This window comes from Oncorhynchus tshawytscha, unplaced genomic scaffold (genome assembly GCF_018296145.1).
Source record: "Oncorhynchus tshawytscha isolate Ot180627B unplaced genomic scaffold, Otsh_v2.0 Un_contig_1231_pilon_pilon, whole genome shotgun sequence".
In the NCBI taxonomy this organism is placed as follows: Eukaryota; Metazoa; Chordata; class Actinopteri; order Salmoniformes; family Salmonidae; genus Oncorhynchus; species Oncorhynchus tshawytscha.
The window spans coordinates 81,061-93,192 of record NW_024609748.1 but is presented as its reverse complement, the minus strand read 5'-3'; the positions used below and the strand labels follow the sequence as shown (position 1 = coordinate 93,192).

Here is a 12,132-nt window from a genome sequence, read left to right as displayed (position 1 = left end):
AGCCTCTTCATTTGTGAACAGGCCAGCTGCTGAACCGTTTATCTTCACCACAAAGACATTCTGTATTAGTTTCAGCCCCCGAAAGCCTCCACTGAAGCCACAGAATGGACCTCTCTGTCGGCCCAGACGGGTAGGAGAGGTTAGTGATAGGATACAGACTCCATTGAACTGGACTTCATTTTCCCACACCACTCAGATAGTGATGCTACTTCTCCAGTCAGTACAAAGCACGGACCACCCTTCTGACAGCTTGGCGATAGGACAGATCTATGGGAGAACCTTGAGGAGGATGCTGATTAAAAAACAAACATAAAAGTTGTATTTGTCTATAGATAGATAGTATGGGAGAACCTTGAGGAGGATGCTGATTAAAAAACAAACATAAAAGTTGTATTTGTCTATAGATAGATAGTATGGGAGAACCTTGTGAAAATCGAGGAATGTATACGCTGATATAAAAGGCTTGTGATGTAGTGTTTAAAAAAACAAATATATACACACGCCTGAAGAATACACGCTGAGAAAGGCTTGTGATTTGTTCTATAGATTGTTCTAGAAAACCGTATACTGTAAATACACACGCCTGAAGAATACACGCTGATATAAAGGCTTGTGATGTAGTGTTCTATAGATTGTTCTAGAAACCGTATACTGTATATATACACACGCCTGAGAGAATACACGCTGATATAAAAGGCTTGTGATGTAATGTTCTATAGATTGTTCTAGAAACCGTATACTGTATATATACACACGCCTGAGAGAATACACGCTGACAGAAAGGCTTGTGATGTAATAGATTGTTCTATAGTATATACACACGCCTGAGAGAATACACGCTGACAGAAAGGCTTGTGATGTAATGTTCTACTTGTTCTAGAAACCGTATATATATATACACACGCCTGAGAGAATACACACTGACAGAAAGGCTTATAATGTAGTGTTCTATAGATTATTCTATCAGCCATATACATATACAGTACACGCTCACGAAGGGCCCTAAATTAGATTTCCCTGTCAAATGAATCACTTCATGAAATTAAATATGGGTTGTGAATGTGATTGAAAACAAACAAAGCTGCCAGGCATGGAAGAAATATTTCAGTTTCCCTCCCACATAATGCTGAGTATAGATCTTTGATGCACACACACACACACCCACACACACACACACACACACACACACACACACACACACACACACACACACACACACACACACACACACACACACACACACACACACACACACACACACACACACACACACACACACACACACGTGGCAGAGGGAAGAATCCGTCACAGACTGACAGAATCTATTATGCTCTCAGAAAACGTGTTTAGTAATCATTGTTATGAGCTTACGTCTGGTTGGTTTATTTAAACGACTCTCAACATGTGACCATAGAAGTCTTAAAGCCATTGGTTGTTTGGGTGAGGAGAGAATGCGGCCTAGTTGAATGGTTACTTTGACCTAAATCTCAGAGCTGAGATAAAGATTTCACTGTTTGGGATAATATTTTGAACCTTCTGTAGGCCTCCTGTACAAGGCATTAAGATCACCATACTATGTACAAGGCATTAAGCTCACCATACTATGTACAAGGCATTAAGATCACCATACTATGTACAATGCATTAAGCTCACCATACTATGTACAATGCATTAAGATCACCAAACTATGTACAAGGCATTAAGATCACCATACTATGTACAAGGCATTAAGATCACCATACTATGTACAAGGCATTAATCTCACCATACTATGTACAATGCATTAAGATCACCAAACTATGTACAGGGCATTAATCTCACCATACTATGTACAATGTATTAAGATCACCATACTATGTACAATGCATTAAGATCACCATACTATGTACAGGGCATTAATCTCACTATACTACTGTACAAGGTATTAAACTCACCAAACTATGTACAAGGCATTAAACTCACCATACTATGTACAAGGCATTAAACTCACCATACTATGTACAAGGCATTAAACTCACCATACTATGTACAAGGCATTAAACTCACCATACTATGTACAAGGCATTAAACTCACCATACTATGTACAAGGCATTAAACTCACCATACTATGTACAAGGCATTAAACTCACCATACTATGTACAAGGCATTAAACTCACCATACTATGTACAAGGCATTAAGCTCACCATACTATGTACAAGGCATTAATCTCACCATACTATGTACAAGGCATTAAACTCACCATACTATGTACAAGGCATTAAACTCACCATACTATGTACAAGGCATTAAACTCACCATACTATGTACAAGGCATTAATCTCACCATACTATGTACAAGGCATTAAACTCACCATACTATGTACAAGGCATTAAACTCACCATACTATGTACAAGGCATTAATCTCACCATACTATGTACAAGGCATTAAACTCACCATACTATGTACAAGGCATTAGCATATTGTTTGTTCACAGTGAAAAGAACATCTGCCACAAAGTCAAAAATGATGTTTTTTCTCCCCACCTAATTAAAGCCAAAGATCAACTTTAAATTAATCAAATCCACTGATTATTAATTATTATCTTTCATAAACCATCCATAAACCATGTCTGTACTTAGCTCATGACAGACAGAAAGAGATTTCAGATTTGCCTCCAAAAACCAACTTTGTCAGTCAATGTCAATTTAAATCCTACCAAATATTTTTTAAACAGTAACCTGTAAACCTCTCCCTTCACAAACTCAAGTGGATAAAAAATTGCAACACTTACTGTGTGAAATCCTGATGATCAATTCTTATCTTCCATAAACCTTCATTGTACTATAAAGGAAAGGGGAAAGAGGGAGACCTAGTCAGTTGTACAACTGACTGCCTTCAACTGAAATGTGTCTTCTGCATTTAACCCTCTGAATCAGAGAGGTGCGGGGGGCTGCCTTAATCCACATCCACGTCTTAGGTGCCCGGGGCTTGTGGCAGTTGGAGAGAGAGTTTGGGACGATTTTCCTCCTAAAAAACTGCCACATTTCACTCAATGTCAATGTAGATCTCCCCAAATCTTTATTAAACAGCAACCTTTGAACTTTCCAATCACAGACCCCATTGAATGTGGTGATTTCCCAACAAGAGCTTTGGCTTTGATTCGCTCTCTCTGGACATAAGCAGGTCTTACATCTTAAATCAGGAAACAGGCCACCAGTGGCATTTACTGAGCAGTTAAAAATGGCACAAACGTCTGAACTGCCAAGACAACAAAGGGTGTGTGTGTGTGTGTGTGTGTGTGTGTGTGTGTGTGTGTGTGTGTGTGTGTGTGTGTGTGTGTGTGTGTGTGTGTGTGTGTGTGTGTGTGTGTGTGTGTGTGTGTGTATTTCTACTGAAATACAGCTACTGAAAACTACTGTACTACCAGTCCAGTATAACTCTGGGTCCGTTTCCTCCTTGACCTCCCCACTCACCCATCTGTTGCCCATGGCAATGGGGTGGATCTGAGAGGCTGCTCTGGGGTTTTATCCATCTCTCACTGAGCCACTATTTAAATAACCTGCCCAAGTTGATATTTCAGCACCTCATCTTCAAACACAATCAAAATGGATGAATGATGATGAGAGCAGATATCTATTCAGCATGCATCTACAGAAGCCTCACAGCAGGGGTCTTTATCATTAAGTCATCATAGAGGGCAGAGTGTGGAGGGGGGAGGGAGAGTAGGGGAGAGGTGGAGAGACGTAGAAAGGGGAGAGAGGTGGAGAGATGGGAGAGGGGAGAGGAATGAGAGCTGGCGAGGGTTAGAGCTGGAGAGGAAGAGAGGGGAGAGAGGGGAAGGAGGAGGGGAGAGCAGAGAGAGGTAGAGAGAGGAGAGCGTAGGAGAGAGGAGAGAGGTGGAGTTAGAGGAAGGAGAGAGGGGGAAGTGGAGAGGGGAGGGAGAGGGGAGAGGTGGGGAGAAGGGAGAGGTGGGGAGAGGGGGAGAGGGAGATGGGAGAGGTGGGGAGAAGGGAGAGGTGGGGAGAGGGGGAGAGGGGAGGGGGAGAGGTGGGGAGAGGGGAGGGAGAGAGGGAGAGAGGAGGGAGAGGGGAGAGGTGGGGAGAGGGGAGAGGTGGGGGGAGAGGTGGAGAGAGAGGGAGGGGAGAGGGGAGAGGTGGGGAGAGGGGAGAGAGGTGGGGAGAGGGGGGAGGGAGAAGGGAGAGATGGAGAGAGAGGAGGGAGAGGGGAGAGGTGGGGAGAGGGGAGAGGTGGGGAGAGGGGAGGGAGAAGGGAGAGGTGGAGAGAGAGGAGGGAGAGGGAGAGGTGGGGAGAGGGGAGGGAGAGGGGGGAGAGGGAGAGATGGAGAGAGAGGAGGGAGAGGGGGAGGTGGGGAGAGAGGGGGAGAGGTGGGGAGAGGGGAGGGAGAAGGGAGAGGTGGAGAGAGGGGAGGGAGGGGAGAGGAGGGGAGAGGGGAGAGGGGAGGGAGAGGAGGGGAGAGGGGAGGGGGGAGAGAGAGGTGGGGAGAGGGGGGGAGGAGAGGGAGAGGTGGGGAGAAGGGAGAGGTGGGGAGAAGGGAGAGGTGGAGAGAGAGGAGGGGAGGGGAGAGGGGGGGAGAGGTGGAGAGAGGGGAGGGAGAGGGGAGAGGTGGGGAGAAGGGAGAGGTGGGGAGAGGGGAGAGGTGGGGAGAGGGGGAGAGGTGGGGAGATCCTCAGGGGGAGAGGGGAGAGGTGGGGAGAAGGGAGAGGTGGGGAGAGGGGGAGAGGTGAAACATGCCATGTCGTCTTTCATTATCCTCATGGTTCACGGCGTTACGCTTCAGAAGAGCTCTGGCACAGCTGGTGCTGTCAACATGTCTCTCCTCTCCTCTCCTCTCCTCTCCTCTCCCCCTCCCTCTCTTCTCTTCTCTCTCTCTCTCTCTCTCTCTCCTCTCCTCTCTCTCCTCTTCTCTTCTCTTCTCCTCTCCTCTCCTCCTCCTCTTCTCTTCTCCTCTCCTCTCCTCTCCTCTCCTCTCCTCTCTCTCTCCCACTCCTCACGTCTTCCATCTTCTCTCTCTCTCTTCTCTCTCTTCTCTTCTCTTCTCTTCAGCTGAATGACTCTTCTCTTCTCTTCTCTTCTCTTCTCTTCTCTTCTCTTCTCTGGGGCTGGGTTTCTCTTCTCTTCTCTTCTCTCCTCTCTTCTCTCCTCTCAACTCTCCTCTCCTCTCCTCTCTCCATTCTCTCTCTTCTTCTCTTCTCTCTTCTCTTCTCTCTCTCTTTCTCTCCATCTTCTCCAGATGTTAATTTAACCAGATCTGCCAACTCTTCTTTGTTCTCTATCTGGAGCTGTCTCTAACCCTCTGGGTCTCAAAACCATAACTTTCTCCACAAGACCATGGGAGCTGAGTTCTGGGTGACTTGACTGGCTGTCTCCATCTGGCCTGGCAGTGTCGTTGGGCTCTACATGGTTTTAACCATTAATAACTCACTGAATGACTGACTGACTTATTAATGCATTGATGAAAAAGCCCAAAACACAGCAAGCTGGATTTCACCAGCAGGAAAACAACAACAGCTGTTCGAGGTAGTCACTATGGCAACCTCACGTACTTACCAGAACCATTAGATATCTCCTGTATGAAATTTCCCCCATTTTCCAATCCATCAGATCTAACCAGTCATGTTAATTTAATGTGGTTCCTGATCTGAAAAACAACAAGCATTGAGGGCTCCCCCAGACAGTGGCTGTATACTGAGAGCTGAGGGCTGGGTCCCCCAGACAGTGGCTGTATTGAGAGCTGAGGTTGCCCCCAAGACAGTGGCTGATAAAGAGCTGAGGGCTGGGTCCCCCAAGACAGTGGCTGTATGCTGAGAGCTGAGGGCTGGGTCCCCCAGACAGTGGCTGTATACTGAGAGCTGAGGGCTGGGTGCCCCCAGACAGTGGCTGTATACTGAGAGCTGAGGGCTGGGTGCCCCCAGACAGTGGCTGTATACTGAGAGCTGAGGGCTGGGTGCCCCCAGACAGTGGCTGGGAGGGCTGGGTCCCCCAAGACAGTGGCTGTATACTGAGAGCTGAGGGCTGGGTGCCCCCAGACTGGCTGTCCCAAATGGCATCCTATTCCCCCTAGAAGTGCTGTATTGACTGAGACACCCCCAGACAGTGGCTGTAGGAGAGCTGAGGGCTGGGTGACACCAGTGGCTGTATAGGAGCTGAGGGCTGGGAGACTGTGTCCCAGGGCACCCTATTCCCTAGGAATGGGACTACTAGACACCAGGGTAGGAGGAGGGAGGTAGACACCAGGATAGGAGGAGGGAGGTTGACACCAGGATAGACACCAGGATAGGAGGAGGGAGGTAGACACCAGGGTAGGAGGGGGGGAGATGGGAGGTAGACACCAGGGTAGGAGGAGGGAGGTAGACACCAGGATAGGAGGAGGGAGGTAGACACCAGGGTAGGAGGAGGGAGGTAGACACCAGGGTAGAATGGAGGTAGACACCAGGGTAGGAGGGAGGTAGACACCAGGGTAGGAGGGAGGTAGACACCAGGGTAGGAGGGAGGTAGACACCAGGGTAGGAGGGGGTAGACACCAGGGTAGGAAGGGAGGTAGACACCAGGGTAGGAGGGAGGTAGACACCAGGGTAGGAGGGAGGTAGACACCAGGGTAGGAGGGGGGTAGGCACCAGGGTAGGAGGGAGGTAGACACCAGGGTAGGAGGGGGTAGGCACCAGGGTAGAAGGGAGGTAGACACCAGGGTAGGAGGGAGGTAGACACCTGGGTAGGAGGGAGGTAGACACCTGGGTAGGAGGGGGGTTGGCACCTGGGTAGGAATCTTGGGGGGGAAGATGGCACCAGGGTAGAAGGGAGGTAGACACCAGGGTAGGAGGGAGGTAGACACCAGGGTAGGAGGGGGGATAGGCACCAGGGTAGAAGGGAGGTAGACACCTGGGTAGGGGAGGGAGGTAGACACCAGGGTAGGAGGGAGGTAGACACCTGGGTAGGAGGGAGGTAGACACCAGCGACTACAATCATGTGTCTTTGTCTTCTGTAATGTCCTCAGGGAATATGTTGAATCTTGACTGAGGGGGAAGATGGGAACATGTTGAATCTTGACTGAGGGGAAGATGGGAACATGTTGAATCTTGACTGAGGGGGAAGATGGGAACATGTTGAATCTTGAATCTGAGGGGGTTGAAGATGGAAGATGGGAACATGTTGAATCTTGACTGAGGGGGAAGATGGGAACATGTTGAATCTTGACTGAGGGGAAGATGGGAACATGTTGAATCTTGACTGAGGGGGAAGATGGGAACATGTTGAATCTTGACTGAGGGGGAAGATGGGAACATGTTGAATCTTGACTGAGGGGGAAGATGGGAACATGTTGAATCTTGACTGAGGGGGAAGATGGGAACATGTTGAATCTTGACTGAGGGGGAAGATGGGAACATGTTGAATCTTGACTGAGGGGGGGAAGATGGGAACATGTTGAATCTTGACTGAGGGGAAGATGGGAACATGTTGAATCTTGACTGAGGGGGAACAACATGTTGAATCTTGACATGTTGAATCTTGACTGGGGGAAGATGGGAACATGTTGAATCTTGACTGAGGGGGAAACATGAATCTTGGGAACATGTTGAATCTTGACTGAGGGGGAAGATGGGAACATGTTGAATCTTGACTGAGGGGAAGATGGGAACATGTTGAATCTTGACTGAGGGGGAAGATGGGAACATGTTGTTGAATCTTGACTGAGGGGGAAGATGGGAACATGTTGAATCTTGACTGAGGGGGAAGATGGGAACATGTTGAATCTTGAATCTTGACTGGGGGAAGATGGGAACATGTTGAATCTTGACTGAGGGGGGAAGATGGGAACATGTTGTTGAATCTTGAATCTGAGGGGGAAGATGGGAACATGTTGTTGAATCTGTTGAATCTGAGGGGGAAGATGGGAACATGTTGAATCTTGACTGAGGGGGACGATGGGAACATGTTGAATCTTGACTGAGGGGGGGAAGATGGGAACATGTTGAATCTTGACTGAGGGGGAAGATGGGAACATGTTGAATCTTGACTGAGGGGGAAGATGGGAACATGTTGTTGAATCTTGACTGAGGGGGAAGATGGGAACATGTTGAATCTTGACTGAGGGGGAAGATGGGAACATGTTGAATCTTGACTGAGGGGGATGGGAACATGTTGAATCTTGACTGGGAACATGTTGAATCTTGAATCATGTTGAATCTTGAATGACTGAGGGGGACGATGGGAACATGTTGAATCTTGACTGAGGGGGAAGATGGGAACATGTTGAATCTTGACTGAGGGGGGGAACATGTTGAATCTTGACTGGGAACATGTTGAATCTTGACTGAGGGGGAAGATGGGAACATGTTGAATCTTGACTGAGGGGGAATCTTGATGGGAACATGTTGAATCATGACTGAGGGGGAAGATGGGAACATGTTGAATCTTGACTGAGGGGGAACGATGGGAACATGTTGAATCTTGACTGAGGGGGAAGATGGAAACATGTTGTAGAATCTTGACTGAGGGGGACGATGGGAACATGTTGAATCATGACTGAGGGGGAAGATGGGAACATGTTGAATCATGACTGAGGGGGACGATGGGAACAAGATCCCATATAAAGGCTCTGTCTTATGTTAATGTCTTACACAATAACAGTTAGTTGAGCTGACCGTTAGTCCTGGTTGGGGTTCAAAGCTGGGAAGTAGAGTTATGGATAACCAGGATCAACTCTGACCTCTGGTTATATCCTACAGCACAGGCTCAGAGTTTTCCCTGGTCATGTCTCAGGGTCACATCTCCCTAAGTATGACCGATGCCGTAACCCACACCACAAAGGACAACATTTGGAAACAGCATCATGAAACAGCTCACATGCTGCAAACCCCTTCAAACCCCACACAGACAAGCACAGTGACATTCATAAAACCCCTTCAGACCCCACACAGACAAACACAGTGACATTCATAAAACCCCTTCAAACCCCACACAGACAAACACAGTGACATTCATAATAGCTATTTTTATTTCCTCCCACTACACCAGTTCTCAGGCTTTTCCCAAAGTAGCATATCACAACAACCATGGAATCATCATCAGCACCATGTGGGGTCTACGAATCAGAGGATCTCTCACACACACACACACACACACACACACACACACACACACACACACACACACACACACACACACACACACACAGACACACACACACACACACACACACACACACACACACACCACCTTGTCACACACACACACACACACACACACACACACACCCACCAACATTATTGCCTTGTGTTTAACTTTTCATTTTTTACCAGAGAATAATGTCACCGGACATCTGTCAACATGTCACCAATCAAACACACCCTGGTATATACAGAATCCATCCTTGTCCTGGTCACTACAGAAATATCTCAAAACATCTGTTCAATCGCCCTTACCAACGGATTATTGACTTGTGTTTAACTTTTCATTTTTTACCAGATTATAATTTGGGAAGGGGGACTTGTTGTCAACATGTCAAACAAATATCTATATTCAGTATCAGCATGAAATAATATCAGCCTCACAATGGGACCATAATATGGCTCTACATGGGACCATCTGATAAGGCCTACTGTAGTCAGTAGAAACATAACAGTGGCCTACTGTAGTCAGTAGAAACATAACAGTGGCCTACTGTAGTCAGTAGAAACATAACAGTGGCCTATTGTAGTCAGTAGAAACATAACAGTGGCCTATTGTAGTCAGTAGAAACATAACAGTGGCCTATTGTAGTCAGTAGAAACATAACAGTGGCCTACTGTAGTCAGTAGAAACATAACAGTGGCCTACTGTAGTCAGTAGAAACATAACAGTGGCCTATTGTAGTCAGTAGAAACATAACAGTGGCCTACTGTAGTCAGTAGAAACATAACAGTGGCCTACTGTAGTCAGTAGAAACATAACAGTGGCCTACTGTAGTCAGTAGAAACATAACAGTGGCCTACTGTAGTCAGTAGAAACATAACAGTGGCCTACTGTAGTCAGTAGAAACATAAGAAACATAACAGTGGCCTACTGTAGTCAGTAGAAACATAACAGTGGCCTACTGCAGTAGAAACTACTGTAGCCTACTGTAGTCAGTAGAAACATAACAGTGGCCTACTGTAGTCAGTAGAAACATAACAGTGGCCTATTGTAGTCAGTAGAAACATAACAGTGGCCTACTGTAGTCAGTAGAAACATAACAGTGGCCTATTGTAGTCAGTAGAAACATAACAGTGGCTTACTGTAGTCAGTAGAAACATAACAGTGGCCTACTGTAGTCAGTAGAAACATAACGGTGGCCTATTGTAGTCAGTAGAAACATAACAGTGGCCTCCCAAATGGGACACTATTCCCTACATAGTGCACTACTTTTGGCCAGTGCCTTTTGGGACGCAAGCATATACTGTGTGTGAAGCATTGCTGTTTGGAGTCAATCGAGCTCAGGGGATTCTACCTGTGAGATCCCCCTGATGTTCTGAAGCTCACAGATGGTGATGATGTGGAGTTGGGGGGAATCTATAGCCCACGTCAGCTTTACTCGGTATAGCAGGCCTTGACCTATATAAAATGACACCAACCACAGACTAGGCCTACAACGGTATTATTATACTACTGGGAATAAACGTCTCGTTAATCGTTATTGGTCGTTACCGCGTGTCACGATGCAAAGTGCAGAGAGCAGATTAATAGGTCGCGTGCATAAAAGAGGGGGTTAGCCTAGAATAATTGCTGCAGCGTGAAATGTCTGTGTCGGTCTACGTGGTTGCTGCACCCGCTTTCTCCTCTCAAATGTCTCACATCTTTACGACACATAGGCCTATATAGGCCTCATCACTAAACTGTTACCTAATTGATAGGCTTCCAATAGGGAATTCATTCACGATTATATAATTTACACCTGGCCATGCCATTGATAGACTGTTGACATCAATAGCCTAATCCCTTGAATTATAATGCCGGCCGGCAAAACATATTTTCTCCACACAAAGGATGGAATATAGCATAATAAATGAATTAATATGGTAAATTAAATAATAATTATCATCACACGATAAGCAGCCACCACAAACTAGACAACGACAATAATGTATTTTATCACAGCCTAGAGACACTCTGAATCACATTGCCGCTTATTGATGCCTGTGTTGTCCTTTGATCAAATGATGTTGCTTTCATCTCTAAAAACACCGACATAATGTCGAGCCTCCATATTCACACCTGACGCCAACAACATAAATATCAGCAACATCATCGGTTTCTATGGGAAATCCACAACTGGACCGCCACCCCATCCTCTCTTGGACTTGAAACATCCATCCACTGCACCAAATGCGCATTATTCACATAGCAAAGCAGCGAGGATTTCATCATACATACACAGCACAGCCTACACAAGACAACAGCATAAAAAATCATAACCACCAGCAGAAAAATTAAATTAAATGAGCCCACAAATCTCACCTGTTAAAGCAAACGTGGACAGGGTTTTCCCTCTTCTCGCAGCTGTAGGAATAGAAGAGGATGAGTTGGTGTTTTTTGTCTCCTGTCTTCGGGCAGTGCTCTGACTCGTTCCCTGCTGCAGCCTCACAGCCTGTGGTCCTCTGCTCCGTTCTCCGGTTCTAGCACCAGCTCCCTCTTCCCGAGCCGCTGTCAAACGAGCAGCGCTCTTGCTGCCGCCGTCTCGCGCACGCGCAACCCACGGCTCCGGTGCAGGAAGAATGCAGGAGCTCAGGAACGAACGGAGCGCGCAGCTGCAGCGACCCCGGCTAATGAGCGGCTGCGACCGGACCTGCAGACAGATGGATGGATGATTGGAAGAAATAAAAAAATATTGAAAAAAGATGGATGATGATTAAAAAAAATAGATGGACAAAAAATAGATGGATGATGGTGTGCTGTGGATAAAACAATAATTATGCAGCAGTAGACCTTTTATATCTGCCCTATGAATTAGTCATGTTTGGTGATAAAGATTAGCACTCTGTCGGCTAGGCTTGGTGTTTTCACGGACTGTTAGGATACTGCTATAGGCTGGGAATCCAGACCCCAAAATAGGAACGTTTTGTACAGTCCCATATGTAATTTGGGGAGGGGGGTTAGGGGGATATGATGAACATAT

General features: G+C 46.7%; 1 protein-coding gene across 17 annotated transcripts in view; it reads right to left on the bottom strand.

The window, feature by feature from the left end:
• The window catches only part of LOC112214989 (neuronal cell adhesion molecule-like), a 135,877-nt gene extending 124,096 nt beyond the window's left edge, over positions 1-11,781 (bottom strand). For 6 of the 17 annotated variants that reach the window (XM_042317537.1, XM_042317534.1, XM_042317532.1 and 3 more), the window contains exon 1: positions 11,475-11,777. The gene's annotated coding sequence lies outside the window, so the exon portion shown is untranslated. Of the gene's footprint in view, positions 1-2,775; positions 2,826-11,474 lie in introns of all 17 variants that reach the window. The other 11 variants (XM_042317527.1, XM_042317529.1, XM_042317533.1 and 8 more) reach the window with 4 other exon arrangements.
• Positions 11,782-12,132: the final 351 nt, after the last annotated feature.